The sequence below is a fragment of the Mustelus asterias genome, chromosome 1 (assembly GCF_964213995.1).
Source record: "Mustelus asterias chromosome 1, sMusAst1.hap1.1, whole genome shotgun sequence".
Taxonomy (NCBI): domain Eukaryota; kingdom Metazoa; phylum Chordata; class Chondrichthyes; order Carcharhiniformes; family Triakidae; genus Mustelus; species Mustelus asterias.
In genome coordinates, this window is record NC_135801.1 from 190,092,296 (window position 1) to 190,110,981 (window position 18,686).

Here is an 18,686-nt window from a genome sequence, read left to right on the forward strand (position 1 = left end):
TCAGTGATCCTTGCACACTTAGCCAGCCGATACTGTGTGTTAAAGATTGCTGCCTCGGATTGGTAAATATTCCCTTAAGGCAGCCCCATCTGTTCCTCTGTTTCAGCTGTGGCACAGAGGAGGCAAGGGGGCTGTGTGTTTCTCGTGCCTCTTGCCTCCTCTCCCTAGGGTTGTGAGTCGCCTGCCCTATTAGCTATATTTTTTTGTGTGTGTGTGTTTTGTTTTCCTGTTTATTCGGGAAGAAGGGAGCACAGGGGAATTTAAAGAAAAACACAGTCCCTTAAATCCTCATGTCTGTTATCATGCTACTCTGTGCGTGTGTGATCGGCATGTTCTTCTTGCCTAAGCTGTTGCACAACAACCAAAGGGAGCCATGATTTTGCTGTCAGCCATTTTGAATGCGATCTGTGGCGGCTGCAGATATTTCCATCCTGGGATCCATTATGGGTTATATGACTCCACGCAAATGAGTCCTTAAATGTGCATTTAATAATCTTACCGCACTTCCACATACCAATATTTGACATTTATAGAAGATTTCCCTGTGGCTGCATAGAGGATAATGGCTATATTGCCATGGGATACAAAGTATTGTTCGAGAGTTAGGAGTTTAGGATGGGCTGCCAACCTTCCAGGATTTTCTCTGCAATCTCCCGAGATGAAAGGTTAATCTCCTGGACTCTGCTTCAAGTGACTCTGGAAGAAATACGTCGAAGCAACAAAAATATGTTTTTTTAAATTTGCTTCAAACACTTTAGTAGTTACAAAACCATCGGAAAGGAGGAACGGTAAGCTGTTTGACTGAGAGCCCTCCGAAAGGGTAACGAGATTATCTACTTTCTGATTGACGGAGGTAGATTGCGTGTTGCAAGGATGGATGGGTTGAGCGAAGGCAGAATTGGCGAGGTCTGGCAACCATGTGATGACATCTCCAGGATTAATTCCACCGAGAGTTGGCGACTCATTCGCACCGACGGCAGGAACCAAAATAATGAAATGTGCACCCAAAGAACAAAGGACAAAAAGATCAAAGAACAGTACAGCACGGGAACAGGCCCTTCGGCCCTCCAACACTGCGCCGATCATGATGTCTGCCAAACTAAAACTGCATGCACATACGGAGTCCATATCCTTCCATTCCCATCCTATTCATGTATTCGTCTAGTTGCCCCTTAAATGCTGCTATCGTACCCGCTCCCACCACCTCCCCAGGCAACGCATTCCAGATATTCACCACCCTGCGTAAAAAACTTGCCTCACACATGGATAACAAGAGATATTGTGAGCCTAGTCAAAGAAAAAAAGGAAGCATTTGTCAAAGCTAGGAAACTGGGAACACACGAAGTAAGTGTGGAATAGAAGGAAAGTAGAAAGAAACTTAAGCAGGGAGTAAGGAGGGCTAAAAGGGGTCACGAAAAAAGCATTGGCCAGCAGGATTAAGGAAAATCCCAAGGCTTTTTATACATACATAAAGAGCAAGAGGGTAGCCAGGGAGAGGGTTGGCCCACTCAAGGACAAGGGAGGGAATGTATGCATGGAGCCAGAAGAAATGCGAGGTATTAAATGAGTACTTTGCGTCAGTATTCACCAAAAAGAAGGACTTGGTGGATGATGAGTCTGGGAAAGGATGTGTAGATAGTTTGAGTCATGTTGAGATCGAAAAGGAGGAGATATCGGGGTTCTTGAGAAACATTAAGGGCCTGATGGGATATACCCCAGAATACTGAGAGAGGCAAGGGAGGAAATTGCTGGGGCCTTGAGAGAAATCTTTGTATCCTCACTGGCTACAGGGGAGGTTCGCATTCCAACCATTATCTTGTAAATTGAGTTTGTGTCTACATATGCCCTGTTTGTGAATACAACTCCCACTCACCTGATGAAGGGGCAGTGCTCCGAAAGCTTGTGGCTTGTGTTACCAAATAAACCTGTTGGAATTTAATCTGGTGTTGTGAGACTTCTTACTGTGCTTACCCCAGTCCAATGCCGGCATCTCCACATACAGGGGAGGTCCCAGAGGATTGGAGAATAGCCAATGTTGTTCCTTTGTTAAAGAAGGGTAGCAAGAATAATCCAGGTAATTACAGGCCGGTGAGCCTTACGTCAGTGGTAGGGAAATGATTTTGCTGTCAGCCATTTTGAATGCAATCTGTGGCGGCTGCAGATATTTCCATCCTGGGATCCATTATGGGTTATATGACTTCACGCAAATGAGTCCTTAAATGTGTATTTAATAATCTTAACGCACTTCCACATACCAATATTTGACATTTATAGAAGATTTCCCTGTGGCTGCATAGAGGATAATGGCTATATTGCCATGGGATACAAAGTATTGTTCCAGATTTAGGAGTTTAGGATGGGCTGCCAACCTTCCGAGATGAGAGGTTAATCTCCTGGACTCTGCTTCAAGTGACTCTGGGAGAAATATGTCAAAGCAATAAAAATGTGTTCTTTTTTTTTATTTGCTTCAAACACTTTAGCAGTTACAAAACCATCGGAAAGGAGGAACGGTAAGCTGTTTGACTGAGATTCTTCGAGACAGGATTTATTCCCACTTGGAAATAAGTGGACGTATTAGTGAGAGGCAACATGGTTTTGTGAAGGGGAGGTCATGTCTCACTAACTTGATTGAGTTTTTGAGAAAGTGACAAAGATGATTGATGAAGGTAGGGCGGTGGATGTTGTCTACATGGACTTCAGTAAGGCCTTTGACAAGGTCCCTCATGGCAGACTGGTGCAGAAGGGGAAGTTGCATGGGGTCAGAGTGAGCTGGCAAGATGGATACAAAACTGGCTCGGTCAAAGAAGAAGAGGGTAGCAGTGGAAGGGTGCATTTCTGAATGGAGGGCTGTGACAAGTGGCGTTCCTCAGGGATCAGTGCTGGGACCTTTGCTGTTTGTAATATATATAAATGATTTGGAGGAAAATGTAACTGGTTTAATTAGTAAGTGTGCGGATGACACAAAGGTTGGTGGATTTGCGAATAGCAATGAGGACCATCAGAGGATACAGCAGGATATAGATCAGTTGGAGACTTGGGCGGAGAGATGGCAGATGGAGTTTAATCCGGACAAATGTGAGGTAATGCATTTTGAAAGATCTAATACAGATAGGAAATATACAGTAAATGGCAGAACCCTTAAGAGTATTGATAGGCAGAGGGATCTGGGTGTACAGATACACAGGTCACTGAAAGTGGCAATGCAGGTGGAGAAGGTAGTCAAGAAGGCATACGGCATGCTTGCCTTCATCGGCCAGGGCATTGAGTTTAAAACTTGGCAAGTCATGTTGCAGCTTTATAGAACCTTATTTAGGCTGCACTTGGAATATAGTGTTCAATTCTGGTCGCCACACTACCAGAAAGATGTGGAGGCTTTGGAGAGGGTACAGAAAAGATTTACCAGGATGTTGCCTGGTATGGAGGGCATTAGCTATGAAGAGAGGTTGGAGAAACTTGGTTTGTTCTCACTGGAACGACAGAGGTTGAGGTGTGACCTGATAGAAGTCTACAAGATTATGAGAGGCATGGACAGAGTGGATAGTCAGAAGCTTTTTCCCAGGGTGGAAGAGTCAATTACTAGGGGGCATAGGTTTAAGGTGTGAGGGGCAAGGTTTAAAGGAGATGTACGAGGTAGATTTTTTACACAGAGGGTGGTGGGTGCCTGGAATTCGCTGCCGGGGGAGATAGTGGAAGCGGATATAATAGTGACTTTTAAGGGACATCTTGACAAATACATGAATAGGATGGGAATAGAGGGATATAGTCCCCGGAAGGGTAGAGGGTTTTAGTTAAGTCGGGCAGCATGGTTGGTGCAGTTGGAGGGCTGAAGGGCCTGTTCCTGTGCTGTAATTTTCTTTGTCCTTTGTTCATCTCCTCTAAACTTTTCCCCATGCACCTTAAACCTATGTCCCCGAGTACTTGACTTTTCTACCCTAGGAAAGAACATCTGACTATCCACTCTGTCCATGCCACTCATAATCTTGTAGACCTCTATCAGGTCACCCGAGGTGAAGTTACTCCCTCAGACTGAACGGGAGCTGGCTCACTAATTGTACCTTAATCAGGCTGTGAATTTTTTGCACAGCCCAATCACTCTATCTCGCATGGTGGCACAGTGGTTAGCACTGCTGCCTCACAGTGCCAGAGACCCAGGTTCGATTCCTGGCTTGGATCACTGTCTGTGTGGAGTTTGCACATTCTCCCCGTGTCTGCGTGGGTTTCCTTCGGGTGCTCCAGTTTCCTCCCACAGTCCAAAAGACGTGCTGGTTAGGTGCATTAGCCGTGCTAAATTCTCCCTCAGTGTATCCGAACAGGCACTGGACTGTGCCAACTAGGGGATTTTCACAGTAACTTCATTGCAGTGTTAATGTAAGCCTACTTGTGACACGAATAAATAAACTTTTACTTTAACTTCCCTGGTTTCCATCAATCCTCCTCTTGATGGGGCAAGGATGCAGTTCCCAGAAACTAGGCCTTCATTCTGTTGCATTTTTCTTTTTAATTTTTAATATTACTCCATTCTTAAAGCTACAAAGTCAATGTGCAGAGTGGATAAGGCAAGTGCTTAGCCCACCTCCTTCTTGCTCCAAAAAACAATTCAAATTCAAATGGAATCCAATTCATAGTCCACACAAGATCCAAGCTGACAAGAAAAGGCATTGCACCCTATCTTGAGGTTGATCTGATGCTTGATCTTAGCCAAAAGGCGATGCTCAGTATGTGGGAGGTCTGCAGTCAACACATTGTTCAATCTCAGGGTTACCCTCTCCTACCGACACATACCCACTTTTCTGTGGGAGTCACCAGATTGAAGAGAGGAAGACTTGCATTTCAATCAACCTTGCATGCCTGCTGGACTTCCCAAAGTGCTTTATGGCCACTTTTGACATGTAGCCATTGTCAAAGGATAGCAGATAATTTGAGTAAAGTAAGCTCCCACAAACAACTATGTGATGACTACTGAATAATCTGTTTTAGCGATGTTGCTTGAGGGATTGGCCAGGAAATCAATGATCAGATAGCTGGGGTGGTGACTGATTCTTTTTTCTCTTTCTAACTCAGAGGGCGAGATTTTCCGACCGCGCTCGCCCCAAGACCGCCCAAGGTCAACGGACCTTTGCATGATCCTGTCCCACCTGCTACCAGTCCCGTGGCGGGCGGGATGGGAAAATTCCGCCCAGGGTCTCTATAGTAGGTGAACAGAGGTCACCGTTCAGGGTCGATTCCAAGACACTGCACTCTTTTAAGAGACAGGCTCATGGTATAATGGGACAGCAGGAGGGTTGGTAGTGAGGCACAACAGAATGAATCACAAGCCATGAAAACTTTCCACCACTGAGCCAGAAAGTTGTGGGTTTAAATCTTGTTACAGAGAGTTGGATGCATGATTGGATTGGCATTCCAATACAGTACTGAGGAGATGCTGCACTGTCAGAGGAGGAGTCTTTCAAATGTAAGATTAAACTGAGGCCCTGCCTGGCTAACCAGATTCACATCAGACCATAAGATGTAGGAGCAGAAGTAGACCATTCGGCCCATCGACTCTGCTCCTCCATTCAATAAGATCATTGCTGACCTGATATAATCCTTAACTCTACTTACCCACTTCATCTCTATAACCCATGATTCTCTTACCGATTAAGTAAAACACATCACAATGCTATTTTGAAAAAGAAGAGGGCCAGGCGGGGGTTCTAGACAATATTTATCCCTGAACCAACATCATGGAGGAGACGTGATGGCATTGTGGTATTATCACTAGACCATTAATCCAGAAACTCAGCTAATGCTCTGGGGACCCGGGTTCGAATCCCACCACGGCAGGTGGTGGAATTTGAATTCAATATAAAATATCTGGAATTAAGAATCTATTGATGACTATTGTTGGGAAAACCCATCTAGTTCACTAATGTCCTTTAGGGAAGGAAATCTGCCATCCTTACCTGGTCTGGCCTACATGTGACTCCAGAGCCACAGCAATTTGGTTGACTCCAAACAATGGCAACTAGGGACAGGCAACAAATACTGGCCAGCCAGCGACATCCATGTCCCATGAATGAAAATTAAAAACCTATCTGCTTATTTATGAGATGGTGGGGTGTCTTGTCGTGCAGTAGCAGCATTATAATGTGGTTGAATACATTGATTATCATTGATAAAATACTGATTAGGGTGGCACAGTGACACAGTGGTTAGCACTGCTGCCTCACAGCTCCAAAGACCTGCGTTCGATTCTCAGCTTGGGTCACTGTCTGGGCGGAGTCTGCACGTTCTCCCCGTGTCTGCATGGGCTTCCTCCAGTCGCTCCGGTTTCCTCCCACGTTCTAAAAGACGTGCTGGTTAGGTGCATTGGCCATGCTAAATTCTCCCTCAGTGTACCCGAGCAGGTGCCAGAGTGTGGCGACTCGGGGATTTTCACAGTAACTTCATTGCAGTGTTAATGTAAGCCTACTTACAAATAAAGAATTTATAACTTATTTAACACTAATAAATAAACTTTAACTTTAAACTTATCAGTCCATAAATCCTTCCAATATGCCCGATGGCAAGCGGTAAGAGTGGGAGAGTTTCCTGGTCAGCATAAGGCAATGGCAAAACCACTGCATTGCTTTGCCAAGTGTAATCACGGACCAATTCAGCGTACGTCCATGGTCACCAACACTCTCAAAGGGCATGGTGCCTGAAGGAGGAGGAGGAACCATTTGAGGGGGTTTGCTATGTGCAAATTGACTCCATGACTTCCACTTCACAACAGTGGCTCCATTTCAGAAGCATTTCACTTATTGTTATCTTTTTGTTTGACAAGGCAGTCACAGAATCAGGGAGATAGGCATAAAGTGGAACTAAGGCCACAGTCTGATCTGCTGGGATCTTATTGATTGGCGGAGCAGGTTCGTTGGGCTTAATGGCCTATCCCTGCTCCTATTTCTTATTTATGTATTTACCTGTTCTGAAGGTGCATTGGGGCATTTTAAGGTTGTGAAAAATGCTATCTACAGGGCATCGCTTCTATTATTTGAGATGGATAGAAAGTTGGTCAGCAGATAGGAAGCAAAGAGTTGGCAAAGATGGGTCTTTTTCTGATTGGCAGTCAGTAACTAGTGGGGTTCCACAGAGATCTGTGTTAGGACCCCAACTGTTCACATTATATATTAATGATTTGGAAGAGGGAACTGAATGTATTATCTCCAAGTTTACAGATGATCCAAAGTTGGGTGGGTGAGTTAGCTGTGAGGAGGATGGAGAAATGCTTCAGCGTGATTTGGACAGGCTGAGTGTGTGGGCATCTGCATGACAGATGCAGTATAATGTGGATAAATGTGAGATTATCCACTTTGGTAGCAATAATAAGAAGACAGATTATTACTTGAATGGGTGTAAATTGAAAAGGTGGATACTCAGCGAGGCCTTGGAGTTCTCGTGCATAGTCGCTGTAATTAAGTGCACAGGTACAGCAGCCAGTAAAGAAGGCAAATGGTATGTTGGCCTTCAAAGTGAGAGGATTTTAGTTTAGGATTGGGAATGTTTTGCAGCAATTGTATAGGGCATTGCTGAGGCCACATCTGGAGTATTGTGTGCAGTTTTGGTGTCTTTATCTGAGGAAGGATGTCCTTGCTATAGAGGGAGTACAGCAAAGGTTTACCAGGCTGATTCCTGGGTGGCAGGTCTGTCATATGAGGAGAGACTAAGTAGGTTAGGATTATATTCACTGGAGGTCAGAAGAGTGAGAGGTGATCTCATAGAAATTTATAAAATTCTAACAGGGTTAGACAGGGTAGGTTCAGAAAGAATGTTCCCAATGGTGGGGGAGTCCAGAACTAGGGGTCATAGTTTGAGGATAAGGGGTAAACATTTTAGAACTGAGAGGGGGAGAAACTTCTTCATCCAGAAAGTGGTGAATGTGTGGAATTCACTACCACAGAAAGCAGTTGAAGCCAAAATGTCCAATTTCATGAAGAAATTAGATATAGCTCTTGGGGCTAAAGGGATCAAGGGATATAGAGGGAAGGGGGATCAAGATACTGAATTCGATGATCAGCCATGATCACAATGAATGGCAGAGCAGGCTCGAAGGGCCGAATGGCCTACTCCTGCTTCTAGTTTCTATGGTTCTATGAGCCACCTTCATCCAAATCTTTTCTGTGGAACAGCCTGGGACCCACAAACTCAACACAGACCAGGAATGGAATTTGGAACTTTCCGCTCTCTCCACTTCAGTCCCTCACCAAGGGGTGGCTTTTTCCCATCCTCCGTCTTCACGATGATGCTGCACATTAGCTGCTACTCTGTTCTGTCAGTTGATGCACATCAACAGAAGTTCCAATCTGATCATGTAACACCTGAAGATATGGTGAAGTTGTGACATATGTGCTGTTACCACGTTATTTTTCACAGTGAATTAAAGGAGAGATCACCACTTTGTAGATACGATATGGAGGGGGGACTGGATAGCTGAAAGCTTCCTTATTAGGTAGTAATCCAAACTGACAGAAATCTTTAGCTTGCCTCAGCTGTACGTTGAAGGCTCCCTAAAGCCCCATTTCATTTCAAACTGCCTTTTCCGCCCAAGGCTTTTGAGCAACTTGTCAGATACCCCGGCCTAAGAACACAAGAAATGGAAGCAGGAGTGGGCCACCAGGCCCTTCAAGCCTGCCCCGCCATTCAATACGATCATAGCTGATCTATGCCAGCTTCAACTCTTTTTCTGTGCCCTTTCCCCATAGCCCTCTTTGATCTATCAAATATTTATCCACCTCCACTTTAAATACTTCTAATGACCCAGCCTTCACCTGTCTTTGGGGCAGAGAGTTCCAAAGATTCACCACCCCCTGTGAGAAGAAATTTATACGCACCTCAGTTTTAAATGACCAGCCCTTTATTGTGTATCTTTGTTCCAGACTCTCCCACTAGTGAAAACATCTCATCATCTATCCTGTCAAATCCCCTCAGGATCTTATATGTTTGAATAAGGTCACCTCTCATTCTTCCAAACTTCAAGGAGTACAGGTCCAGATTATTTAATCTCTCTTAATAGGGCAACCCTCTCATCCCAGGAATTAGCCTGGTGAATCTCCTTTGGACTGCCTCCAATGTTACTATATTCATTTTTTAGGTAAGGGGACCAAAACCTGTGCACAGTGTTCCAGGCCTCACCAATACCTGACAATTGCAACAAAACCTCCCTATTTTTAAACTCCAACCCCTTTGCAATAAAGGCCAAAATGCCATTTGCCTTCCGAAGTACTTGTTGGACCTGCCTGCTAGTTTTTTGTAATTCATGCACTAGATCACCTAGATCCCTCTGCACTTCACTCACCTGCAGTCTCTCTCCATTTAGATAGTAATCTGCCTTTAGATTCCTCCTATTGAAATGCATGACCTCACACTTCCCCACATTAAACTCCATTTGCTAAGTTTTCATACACTCACCCAATCTATCTATATCCCATTGCAAACTCACACTATCTTCCTCACAACCTGCCCTTCCACCTATCTTCGTATCAACAGCAAATTTAGAAATCTTACATCCTGTTCCTTCTTCCAGGTCATTAATGTAAATAGTGAACAATTGCAGGCCAAGAACTGACCCTCCGGTATTCCACTCGTTACATCTTTCCACTCTGAAAAGGACCCATTTACTCCAACTCTCTGTTTTCTATGTGACATGATGTGGAGATGCCGGCGTTGGACTGGGGTAAACACAGTAAGAAGTTTAACAACACCAGGTTAAAGTCCAACAGGTTTATTTGGTAGCAAAAGCCACACAAGCTTTCGAGGCTCTAAGCCCCTTCTTCAGGTGAGTGGGAATTCTGTTCACAAACAGAACTTATAAAGACACAGACTCAATTTACATGAATAATGGTTGGAATGCGAATACTTACAACTAATCCAGTCTTTAAGAAACAAAACAATGGGAGTGGAGAGAGCATCAAGACAGGCTAAAAAGATGTGTATTGTCTCCAGACAAGACAGCCAGTGAAACTCTGCAGGTCCACGCAACTGTGGAAGTTACAAATAGTGTGACATAAACCCAATATCCCGGTTGAGGCCGTCCTTGTGTGTGCGGAACTCCACACAATCACCGCTCCGCTCGACAATCACCAGGCAAGACTGTTCTCTTCCTGTTGGGGAGCACTTCAGCGGTCACGGGCATTCGGCCTCTGATATTCGGGTAAGCGTTCTCCAAGGCGGCCTTCGCGACACACGACAGCGCAGAGTCGCTGAGCAGAAACTGATAGCCAAGTTCCGCACACACAAGGACGGCCTCAACCGGGATATTGGGTTTATGTCACACTATTTGTAACTCCCACAGTTGCGTGGACCTGCAGAGTTTCACTGGCTGTCTTGTCTGGAGACAATACACATCTTTTTAGCCTGTCTTGATGCTCTCTCCACTCCCATTGTTTTGTTTCTTAAAGACTGGATTAGTTGTAAGTATTCGCATTCCAACCATTATTCATGTAAATTGAGTCTGTGTCTTTATAAGTTCTGTTTGTGAACAGAATTCCCACTCACCTGAAGAAGGGGCTTAGAGCCTCGAAAGCTTGTGTGGCTTTTGCTACCAAATAAACCTGTTGGACTTTAACCTGGTGTTGTTAAACTTCTTTCTATGTGACAGCCAGTTTTCAATCCATGCTAACACACTTCCTCCAATTCCATGGGTTTTTACTTTATGCACCAGCCTTTTATGCAGTATCTTGTCAAATGCCTTTTGGAAATTTAAATACACCACACCTACAGGTTCCCCGCTAGGGCAGCACGGCGGCACAATGGTTAGCACTGCTGCCTCACAGCACAAGGGATCCGGGTTCGATTCCTGGCTTGGGTGACTGTGCGGAATCTGCACATTTACCCTGTGTCTGTGTGGGCTTTCCTCCCAGTGCTCCGGTTTCCTCCCACAGTCCTAAAGACGTGCTGGTTAGGTGCATTGGCCATGCTGAATCCTCCCTCAGTGTACCCGAACAGGTGTCAGAGGGTGGCGACGAGGGGATTTTCACAGTAACGTCATTGCAGTGTTAATGTAAGCCTACTTGTGACACTAATAAATAAACTGAACTAAGCATCTACTCTACCTGTTACATCCTTAAAGAATTTGAGCAAACTTATCTTTCATAAAATCATGTTGACTAGGTTTGATTATATTCAGCTTTCCTTAATGATTAGCTATTTCCTCTTTTATTATTGACTCCAGCATCTTGCCAATAATAGTTGGAAAACTAACTGGCCCATAGTTCTCTGGCTTCTGCCTTTCACCTCTTTGAACAAGGAAGTCACATTGTCCGTCTTTCAATCTTCTGGTACACGCCCCGAATTTAGCGAGTTATGAAAAATTCCAACCAATGGATCCATTATCTCTGCAGCCACTTCCATTAAAACCCCAGTGTGTCGTTCATCGGGACCTGGAAACTTGTCCATCTTTAGCCCCCTTGAGTTTCTCTAATACCCTATTCCTTGTGCTTGGCACTTTTATAAGTTCTACCATATTATTTGAAATCAGCCCATCTGATGTCTTCAGGATATTTGCAATGTCTTCCATGATGCAAAAAATATATTTAGCATAGCCACCATTTCTTTGTTTGCTGTTCCAATTCACCTGGCTCATTCCGTAGAAGTCCCACATTTACCTTAGCCACCCACTTCCTATTTATATAGCCACAGAAATGCTTACTGTTTTTATGCTGCATGCAAGTTTTCTCTCAAAGTTCATTTTTTGCCTTCTTTTGTTGCTGGATTTTAAAAACTACTCAGTCCTCTGGTCTACCACCATCCCCGGCCACTTTGTATATCCTGCTTTTCAATTTAACGTTATCATAGAATCATACAGTGCAGAAGGAGTCCATTTGGCCCATCGAGTCTACACCAACCATAATCCTACCCAGGCACTATCCCCTTAACCCCATGCATTTACCCTGCTAATCCCCATGACACTAATGGGCAAATTAGCCCAGCCAATCCACCTAACCCGCACATCTTTGGTCTGTGGGAGGAAACCGGAGCACCTGGAGGAAACCCACGCAGACACGGGAAGAATATGCAGGCTCCGCACAAACAGTGACCCAAACCGGGAATCGAACCCGGGTCTTTGGCGCTGTGAGGCAGCAGTGCTAACCACTGTGCCACCGTGCTGCCCATATCCTTGATCTCCTGTGTTAGTCATGGATTTTGCCTTTTTTGTCATGGGATCCCTCTTTTTGTTTGGGATAAACTCCTGCTGAACATTTTGGACCAGTTATTTGAATATCTGCCACTGCTCATCTATTGACCTGAATCTTAGCTTGCTTACCCAGTTTACTTTAGACAACTCCACCCTCATATCATTATAATTGTCCTTACTTAAATTGAGGACACTGGTTGTGGACCAATGGTGCTCCCCCTCACCTAATATCCCTTTCTTTGGTTCTACATTCCCATGAGGAAATTTGGCATGTCCGGTACGACTATCACCAACTTTTACAGGTACACCATAGAAAACATCCTTTCTGGCTGTATCACTGCTTGGTATGGCTCCTGCTCTGTCCAAGACCGCAAGAAACTACACAGGGTCATGAACGAAGCCCAGTCCATCACTCAAACCAACCTCCCATCCATTGACACTTCCTGCTGCCTCGGAAAAGCAGCCAGCATAGTCAAGGACCCCACGCACCCGAAGCATTCTCTCTTCCACCTTCTTCTGTCGGTAAAAACATACGAAAGTCTGAGGTCACACACCAACCGACTCAAGAACAGCTTCTTCCCTGCTGCCACCAGACTTTTGAATGGACTTACCTTGCATTAAGTTGATCTTTCTCTACACCCTAGCTATGACTGTAACACTACATTCTGCACTCTCTCCTTTCCTTCTCAATGAACTTTGTCTGTATAGCACGTAAGAAACAATACTTTTCACTGTATACCAATACATGTGACAATAATAAATCAAATTAAATCAAATTAAAATATCCTTTGAGAGCTCGTTGTTCACAAATTGGCTGCCACTTTTCCTTCCCTATAACAGTGCCTACACTTCAAGACGTTCTTCATTGCTTATGAAGAGCTTTTTCTGTCCTGAGGACATGAAGGTCACTTTAGAACTGCACATGCTTTAGTCCTTTCTTGGGAATTGCTTTGCAGCCAGCTGTCTTGCCTGAGGATGGAGTTGGTTTTGAGAGGCATAATGCTGAGTGATCTGATACATGGTGCTGTTCCAGGATTTTGGCCCAGTAACAGTGAAGGAATGGCAATATATCTCCAAGACAGGGTGGTGAGTGGCTTGGAGGGGAATGTAGAGGTGGTGTTCCCATGTGTCTGCTGCCTTTGTCCTTTTGGGTGGTAGAGGTTACACATTTGGAAGGTGATATCTCAGGAGCCCTGATGAGTTCTGACAATACATTTCATAGATTCTACACACTGCTGCTACTGTGTGCCAGTGGTGGAGGAAAGTGAATGCTTTAGCTGATGAATGTGGTACCAATCAGGCTGCTGCCTTGTCCTGACAGATGGAATATAATGTGGAAAAGTGTGAGGTTATGCACTTTGGAAGGAGGAATGGAGGCATAGACTATTTTCTAAATGGGGAAATGCTTTGGAAATCAGAAACACAAAGGGACTTGGGAGTCCTTGTTCAAGATTCTCTTAAGGTTAACATGCAGGTTCAGTCGGCAGTTAGGAAGGTAAATGCAATATTAGCATTCACGTCAAGAGGGCTAGAATACAAGAGTAGGGATATACTTCTGAGGCTGTACAAGGCTCTGGTCAGACCCCATTTGGAGTATTTGTGAGCAGTTTTGGGTCCCATATCTAAGGAAGGTGGTGCTGGCCTTGGAAAGGGTCCAGAGAAGATTCACAAGAATGATCCCTGGAATGAAGAGCTTGTATGAGGAACGGTTGAGGATTCTAGGTCTTTACTCATTGGAGTTTAGAAGGATGAGGGGGGATCTTATTGAAACTTACAGGATCTTCGAGGACTGGATAGAACGGACATGGAGAGGATGTTTCCACTAGTAGGAAAAACTAGAACCAGAGGGCACAACCTCAGGCTAAAGGGATGATCCTTTAAAACAGAGATGAGGAGGAATTTCTTCAGCCAGAGAGTGGTGAATCTGTGGAACTCTTTGCCGCAGAAGGCTGTGGAGGCCAGGTCATTGAGTGTCTTTAAGACAGAGATAGATAGGTTCTTGGGGATAAGGGGGTCAGGGGTTATGGGGAAAAGGCAGGAGAATGGGGATGAGAAAAATATCAGCCATGATTGAATGGCGGAGCAGACTCGATGGGCCGAGTGGCCTAATTCTGCTCCTATGTCTTATGGTCTTGTGAATGATGCTGAACGTCTTGAGTGTTGGAGCTGCAGTCATCCAGATCAGTGGGGAGTGTTCCATCACACTCCTGACTTGTGCTGTTTAGATGGTGGACAGGCATGGGGGAGTCAGGAGCAGAGTTACTCCTTGAGGAATTCCCACCTCGGACTGACTTCTGTCATCACATTATTTATGAAAGACAGAGGGAAGATGCTATAGTCCCAGGTGACCAGAGCTGTTCTCCTTTGAGGGGGAGAGCTGTCTGGTGGTGATTTGATCTGAGGATCACTACACCTCAGGTGAGGGGCAAGGTTGAGAAGGCAGGACCTTCATGAATACCCTCAGTCGGCTGCTGGCTTTGCCCTGCATCATGGACCAGCCATCCAGCCATCTGAGCTAAACCGACCCCACAATATTTATCCGGCTGGTCTAGTTAGGTTTCTGGATAATGGTGAACCAAGCATGTTGCTGGTCAGGGATTCAGCAATGGTACTGCTGATGACTGATCCAGCAATGTTGTGGAGGTTAACCATTATCTCCTGGGAACTGCAAGCCAGTCGTGGAGAGCTGGTAACCAAGCCACCTGGTCGGAACAATAGAATTAAATCTTCCAACGCAGAAGGAGGCCATTCAGCCCATCAAGTCATATTGTTTATTCATTCATGGGATATGGGCATCGCTGACTGGGCCAGCATTTATTGCCCATCCCTAATTGCCCTTGAACTGAGTGCTAGGCCATTTCAGAGGGCATTTAAGAGTCACTGTGGATCTGGAGTCACCTGCAGGTCAGACCAGATAAGAACAGCAGATTTCCTTCCCTAAAGGACATTAGTGAACCAGATGGGTTTTACAATAATCGACAATGGTTTCATGGTCATCATTAGACTTTTAATTCCAGATTTTAATTGCATTCAAATACCACCACTGCCTCCCCATTCTGCTCCGCCATTCAATGAACTGCTCTGATATGATCATCCTCAACTCCATTTTCCCGCTTTATCCCTATAACCTTTGATTCCTTTACTGATTAAAAATCTGCCCATCTCAGCCTTGAACATACTTAATGACTCAGCCCCTACAGCCCGCTGCGGTAATTAATTCCATAGATTTACTGCCCTCTGAGAGAAGAAATTCTCTCTCTTAAATGGGTGACCCCTTATTCTGAGATTACGCCCTCTGGTCTGAGGCTGTTCCACAAGGGAAACAGCCTCTCAGCACCTACCCTGTCAAGCCCCCTGAGGATTCTATATGTCTCATTGAGGTCACCTCTCATACTTCTAAACTCCAGTGAGTACAGGCCCAACCTACTCGATCTCACTTCATAATGTTTATGTTGAGTCACACCTCTCTGCTGCCCGACCCATTCACTCACTCGATTCACTCAAACTCAATCTGCAGGCTCCCAGGATTAACCCCCCAAAGGCAGTTTGGCTCAGTTGGCTAGATGGCTGGTTCGTGATGCAGAATGACACCAACGGCACAGGTTCAATTCCCGTACCGGCTGCGGTCGTACTCAGGTTAAATCACCACCAGTCAGCTGTCCCCCACAAAGGAGAGAGCAGCCTATGGTCACCTGGGACTATGGTGACTTTGGAGTACATTGGGGAGACCATGCAGATGTTACGACAACGGATGAATGATCACTGCTCAACAATCACCAGGCAGGAGTGTTCTCTTTCTGTTGGGGAACACTTCAGCAGTCACGGGCATTCAGCCTCTGATCTTCGGGTAAGCGTTCTCCAAGGCAGCTTTCACGACACACGACAATGCAGAATCGCTGAGCAGAGACTGATAGCCAAGTTCCGCACACATGAGGAGGGCCTCAACCAGGATTTTGGGTTCATGTCACACTATCTGTAACCCCCACGACTTGCCTGGGCTTGCAAAATCTCACTAACTGTCCTGGCTGGAGAGAACACACATCTCTTTAACCTGTGCTTAACCCTCTCTTCACTCACATTAAGACTTGATTGCCTGTAAAGACTCGCATTCCAACCATATCTTGTAAATTGAGTTTGTGCCTATATATGCCCTGTTTGTGAACACAACTCCTCACTCACCTGAAGAAGGAGCAACACTCAGAAAGCTTGTGCTACCAAATAAACATGTTGGACATTAACCTGGTTTTGTGAGACTTCTTACTGTGTTTACCCCAGTCCAACGCTGGCATCTCCACATCATGACTTTACCTTCCACAATCCAAAGATGTGAGGGTTAGGTTGGTTGGCCATGCTAAATTGCCCCATAGTGTTAGGGGGATTAGCAGGGCAAATACATGGGTTATGGGGATAGGGTCTGGGTGGGATTGTGGTTGGCGCAGACTCAATGGGCCTAAAGGCCTCCTTCTGCACTGTACGATTCTATGAATACTTTTCACTGCATACCAATACATGTGACAATAATAAATCAAATCAAATTATTTTATTTTCTCCAGTTTACATCTCCGATCCACTTGTTTTCTTATATTTATTGTGGTGCTGCTTCTGCGCCAGAGAAACTGGTTTCTCCTCTCAAATTATTTTGTTTCTCAGGGCTTCTGCTCACAATGTCTGCGCGGGAACTCCCAGTGCAATACGGAGGAAATGCTGCAGTGTTGGACGTGCCATCCTTCAGATGTTAACTTGAGACTAATATGACCCACATTACATCACCAAGCTACCAGGTCCCTTCGAATTAAGTCTTTGCCCGCAAACCATTTAGACCCGGGTGATACAATTGTGCGTCATTATTTTTCTACTGACGACAGTCAAATGAGGTGGAAAGATGTGTCTCTGGAGAGCAAAGCGTGGCATTTGGGAGGAAGGATGGGGAAAAGCAGGATGGTTAATGCCAACAAGAGAGAGGTAGGTAAGCAGTATTGGCCCTGAGCAAAGCTCACATGCTGTCAGAATTTGACAGAAGATACTACAGCCTGATTTGAGTGTCGTCAGCTGCTTCTCTCATCCTTTTATGTTTTCCTTCCGCCTGTCCTCAGGTGCAGCTACACGGGGTGTTATTGAGGAGCCAGAAGGATAATGATGTTAACCTGCTTGAGTTAAAAGAGGAAGTCATGCTAAACCTTTATAAATCACTGGCTAGCCCTCAGCTGGATTAATATGTCCAATTCTGGGCACTTCGGGAAGCATGACAAAGCTTTAAGATACGAGTGAACAAAGAACAAAGAACAAAGAACAATACAGCACAGGAACAGGCCCTTCGGCCCTCCAAGCCTGCACCGCTCATGTGCCCACGAGACCATTCTTTTGTATCCCTCTATTCCCAGTCTGTTCATGTGGCTATCTAGATAAGTCTTAAACGATTCCAGCGTGTCCGCCTCAATCACCTTGCTTGGCAGTGCATTCCAGGCCCCCACCACCCTCTGTGTAAAATATGTCCCCCTGACATCTGTGTTGAACCTTGCCCCCCTCACCTTGAACCCGTGACCCCTTGTGTTCGTCACCTCCGACCTGGGAAAAAGCTTCCCACTGTTCACTCTATCTATGCCCTTCATAATTTTATACACCTCTATTAGGTCACCCCTCATCCTCCATCTTTCCAGGGAGAACAACCCCAGTTTATCCAATCTCTCCTCATAGCTAAGACCCTCCATACCAGGCAACATCCTGCTAAACCTTCTCTGTACTCTCTCCAAAGCCTCCACGTCCTTCTGGTAGTGTGGCGACCAGAACTGGATGCAGTGTTCCAAATGTGGCCTAACCAACGTTCTATACAGCTACAACATCATAGGCCAACTTTTATATTCTATGCCCTGTCCAATAAAGGCAAGCCATGCCATATGCCTTCTTCACCACCCTCTCGACCTGTGCTGCCACCTTTAACGATCTGTGGACTTGTACACCCAGGTCCCTCTGTGTGTCTATACTCCTGATGGTTCTGCCATTTATTGTATAGCTCCCCCTTACATTAGATCTACCGAAATGCATCACTTCGCATTTATCTGGATTAAATTCCATCTGCCATTTCTCTGCCCAATGTTCCAGCCTATCTATATCCAGCTATATTCTCTGACAATGTTCATCACTCTCCGCAACTCCAGCAATCTTTGTGTCGTCCGCAAACTTACTGATCACACCAGCTACATCTTCCTCCAAATCATTTATATATATCACAAACAGCAGAGGTCCCAGTACAGAGCCCTGTGGAACACTACTAGTCACAGACCTCCAACCGGAAAAAGACCCCTCCACTGCTACCCTCTGTCTTCTATGGCTAAGCCAGTTCTCCACCCATCTAGCTAGCTCACCTTTTATCCCGTGAGATTTAACCTTTTGCACCAGCCTCCCATGAGGGGCCTTGTCAAACGCTTTACTAAAATCCATATAGACGACATCCACGGCCCTTCCTTCATCAATCGTTCTGGTCACCTCCTCAAAAAACTCAACCAAATTTGTGAGGCATGACCTCCCTCGTACA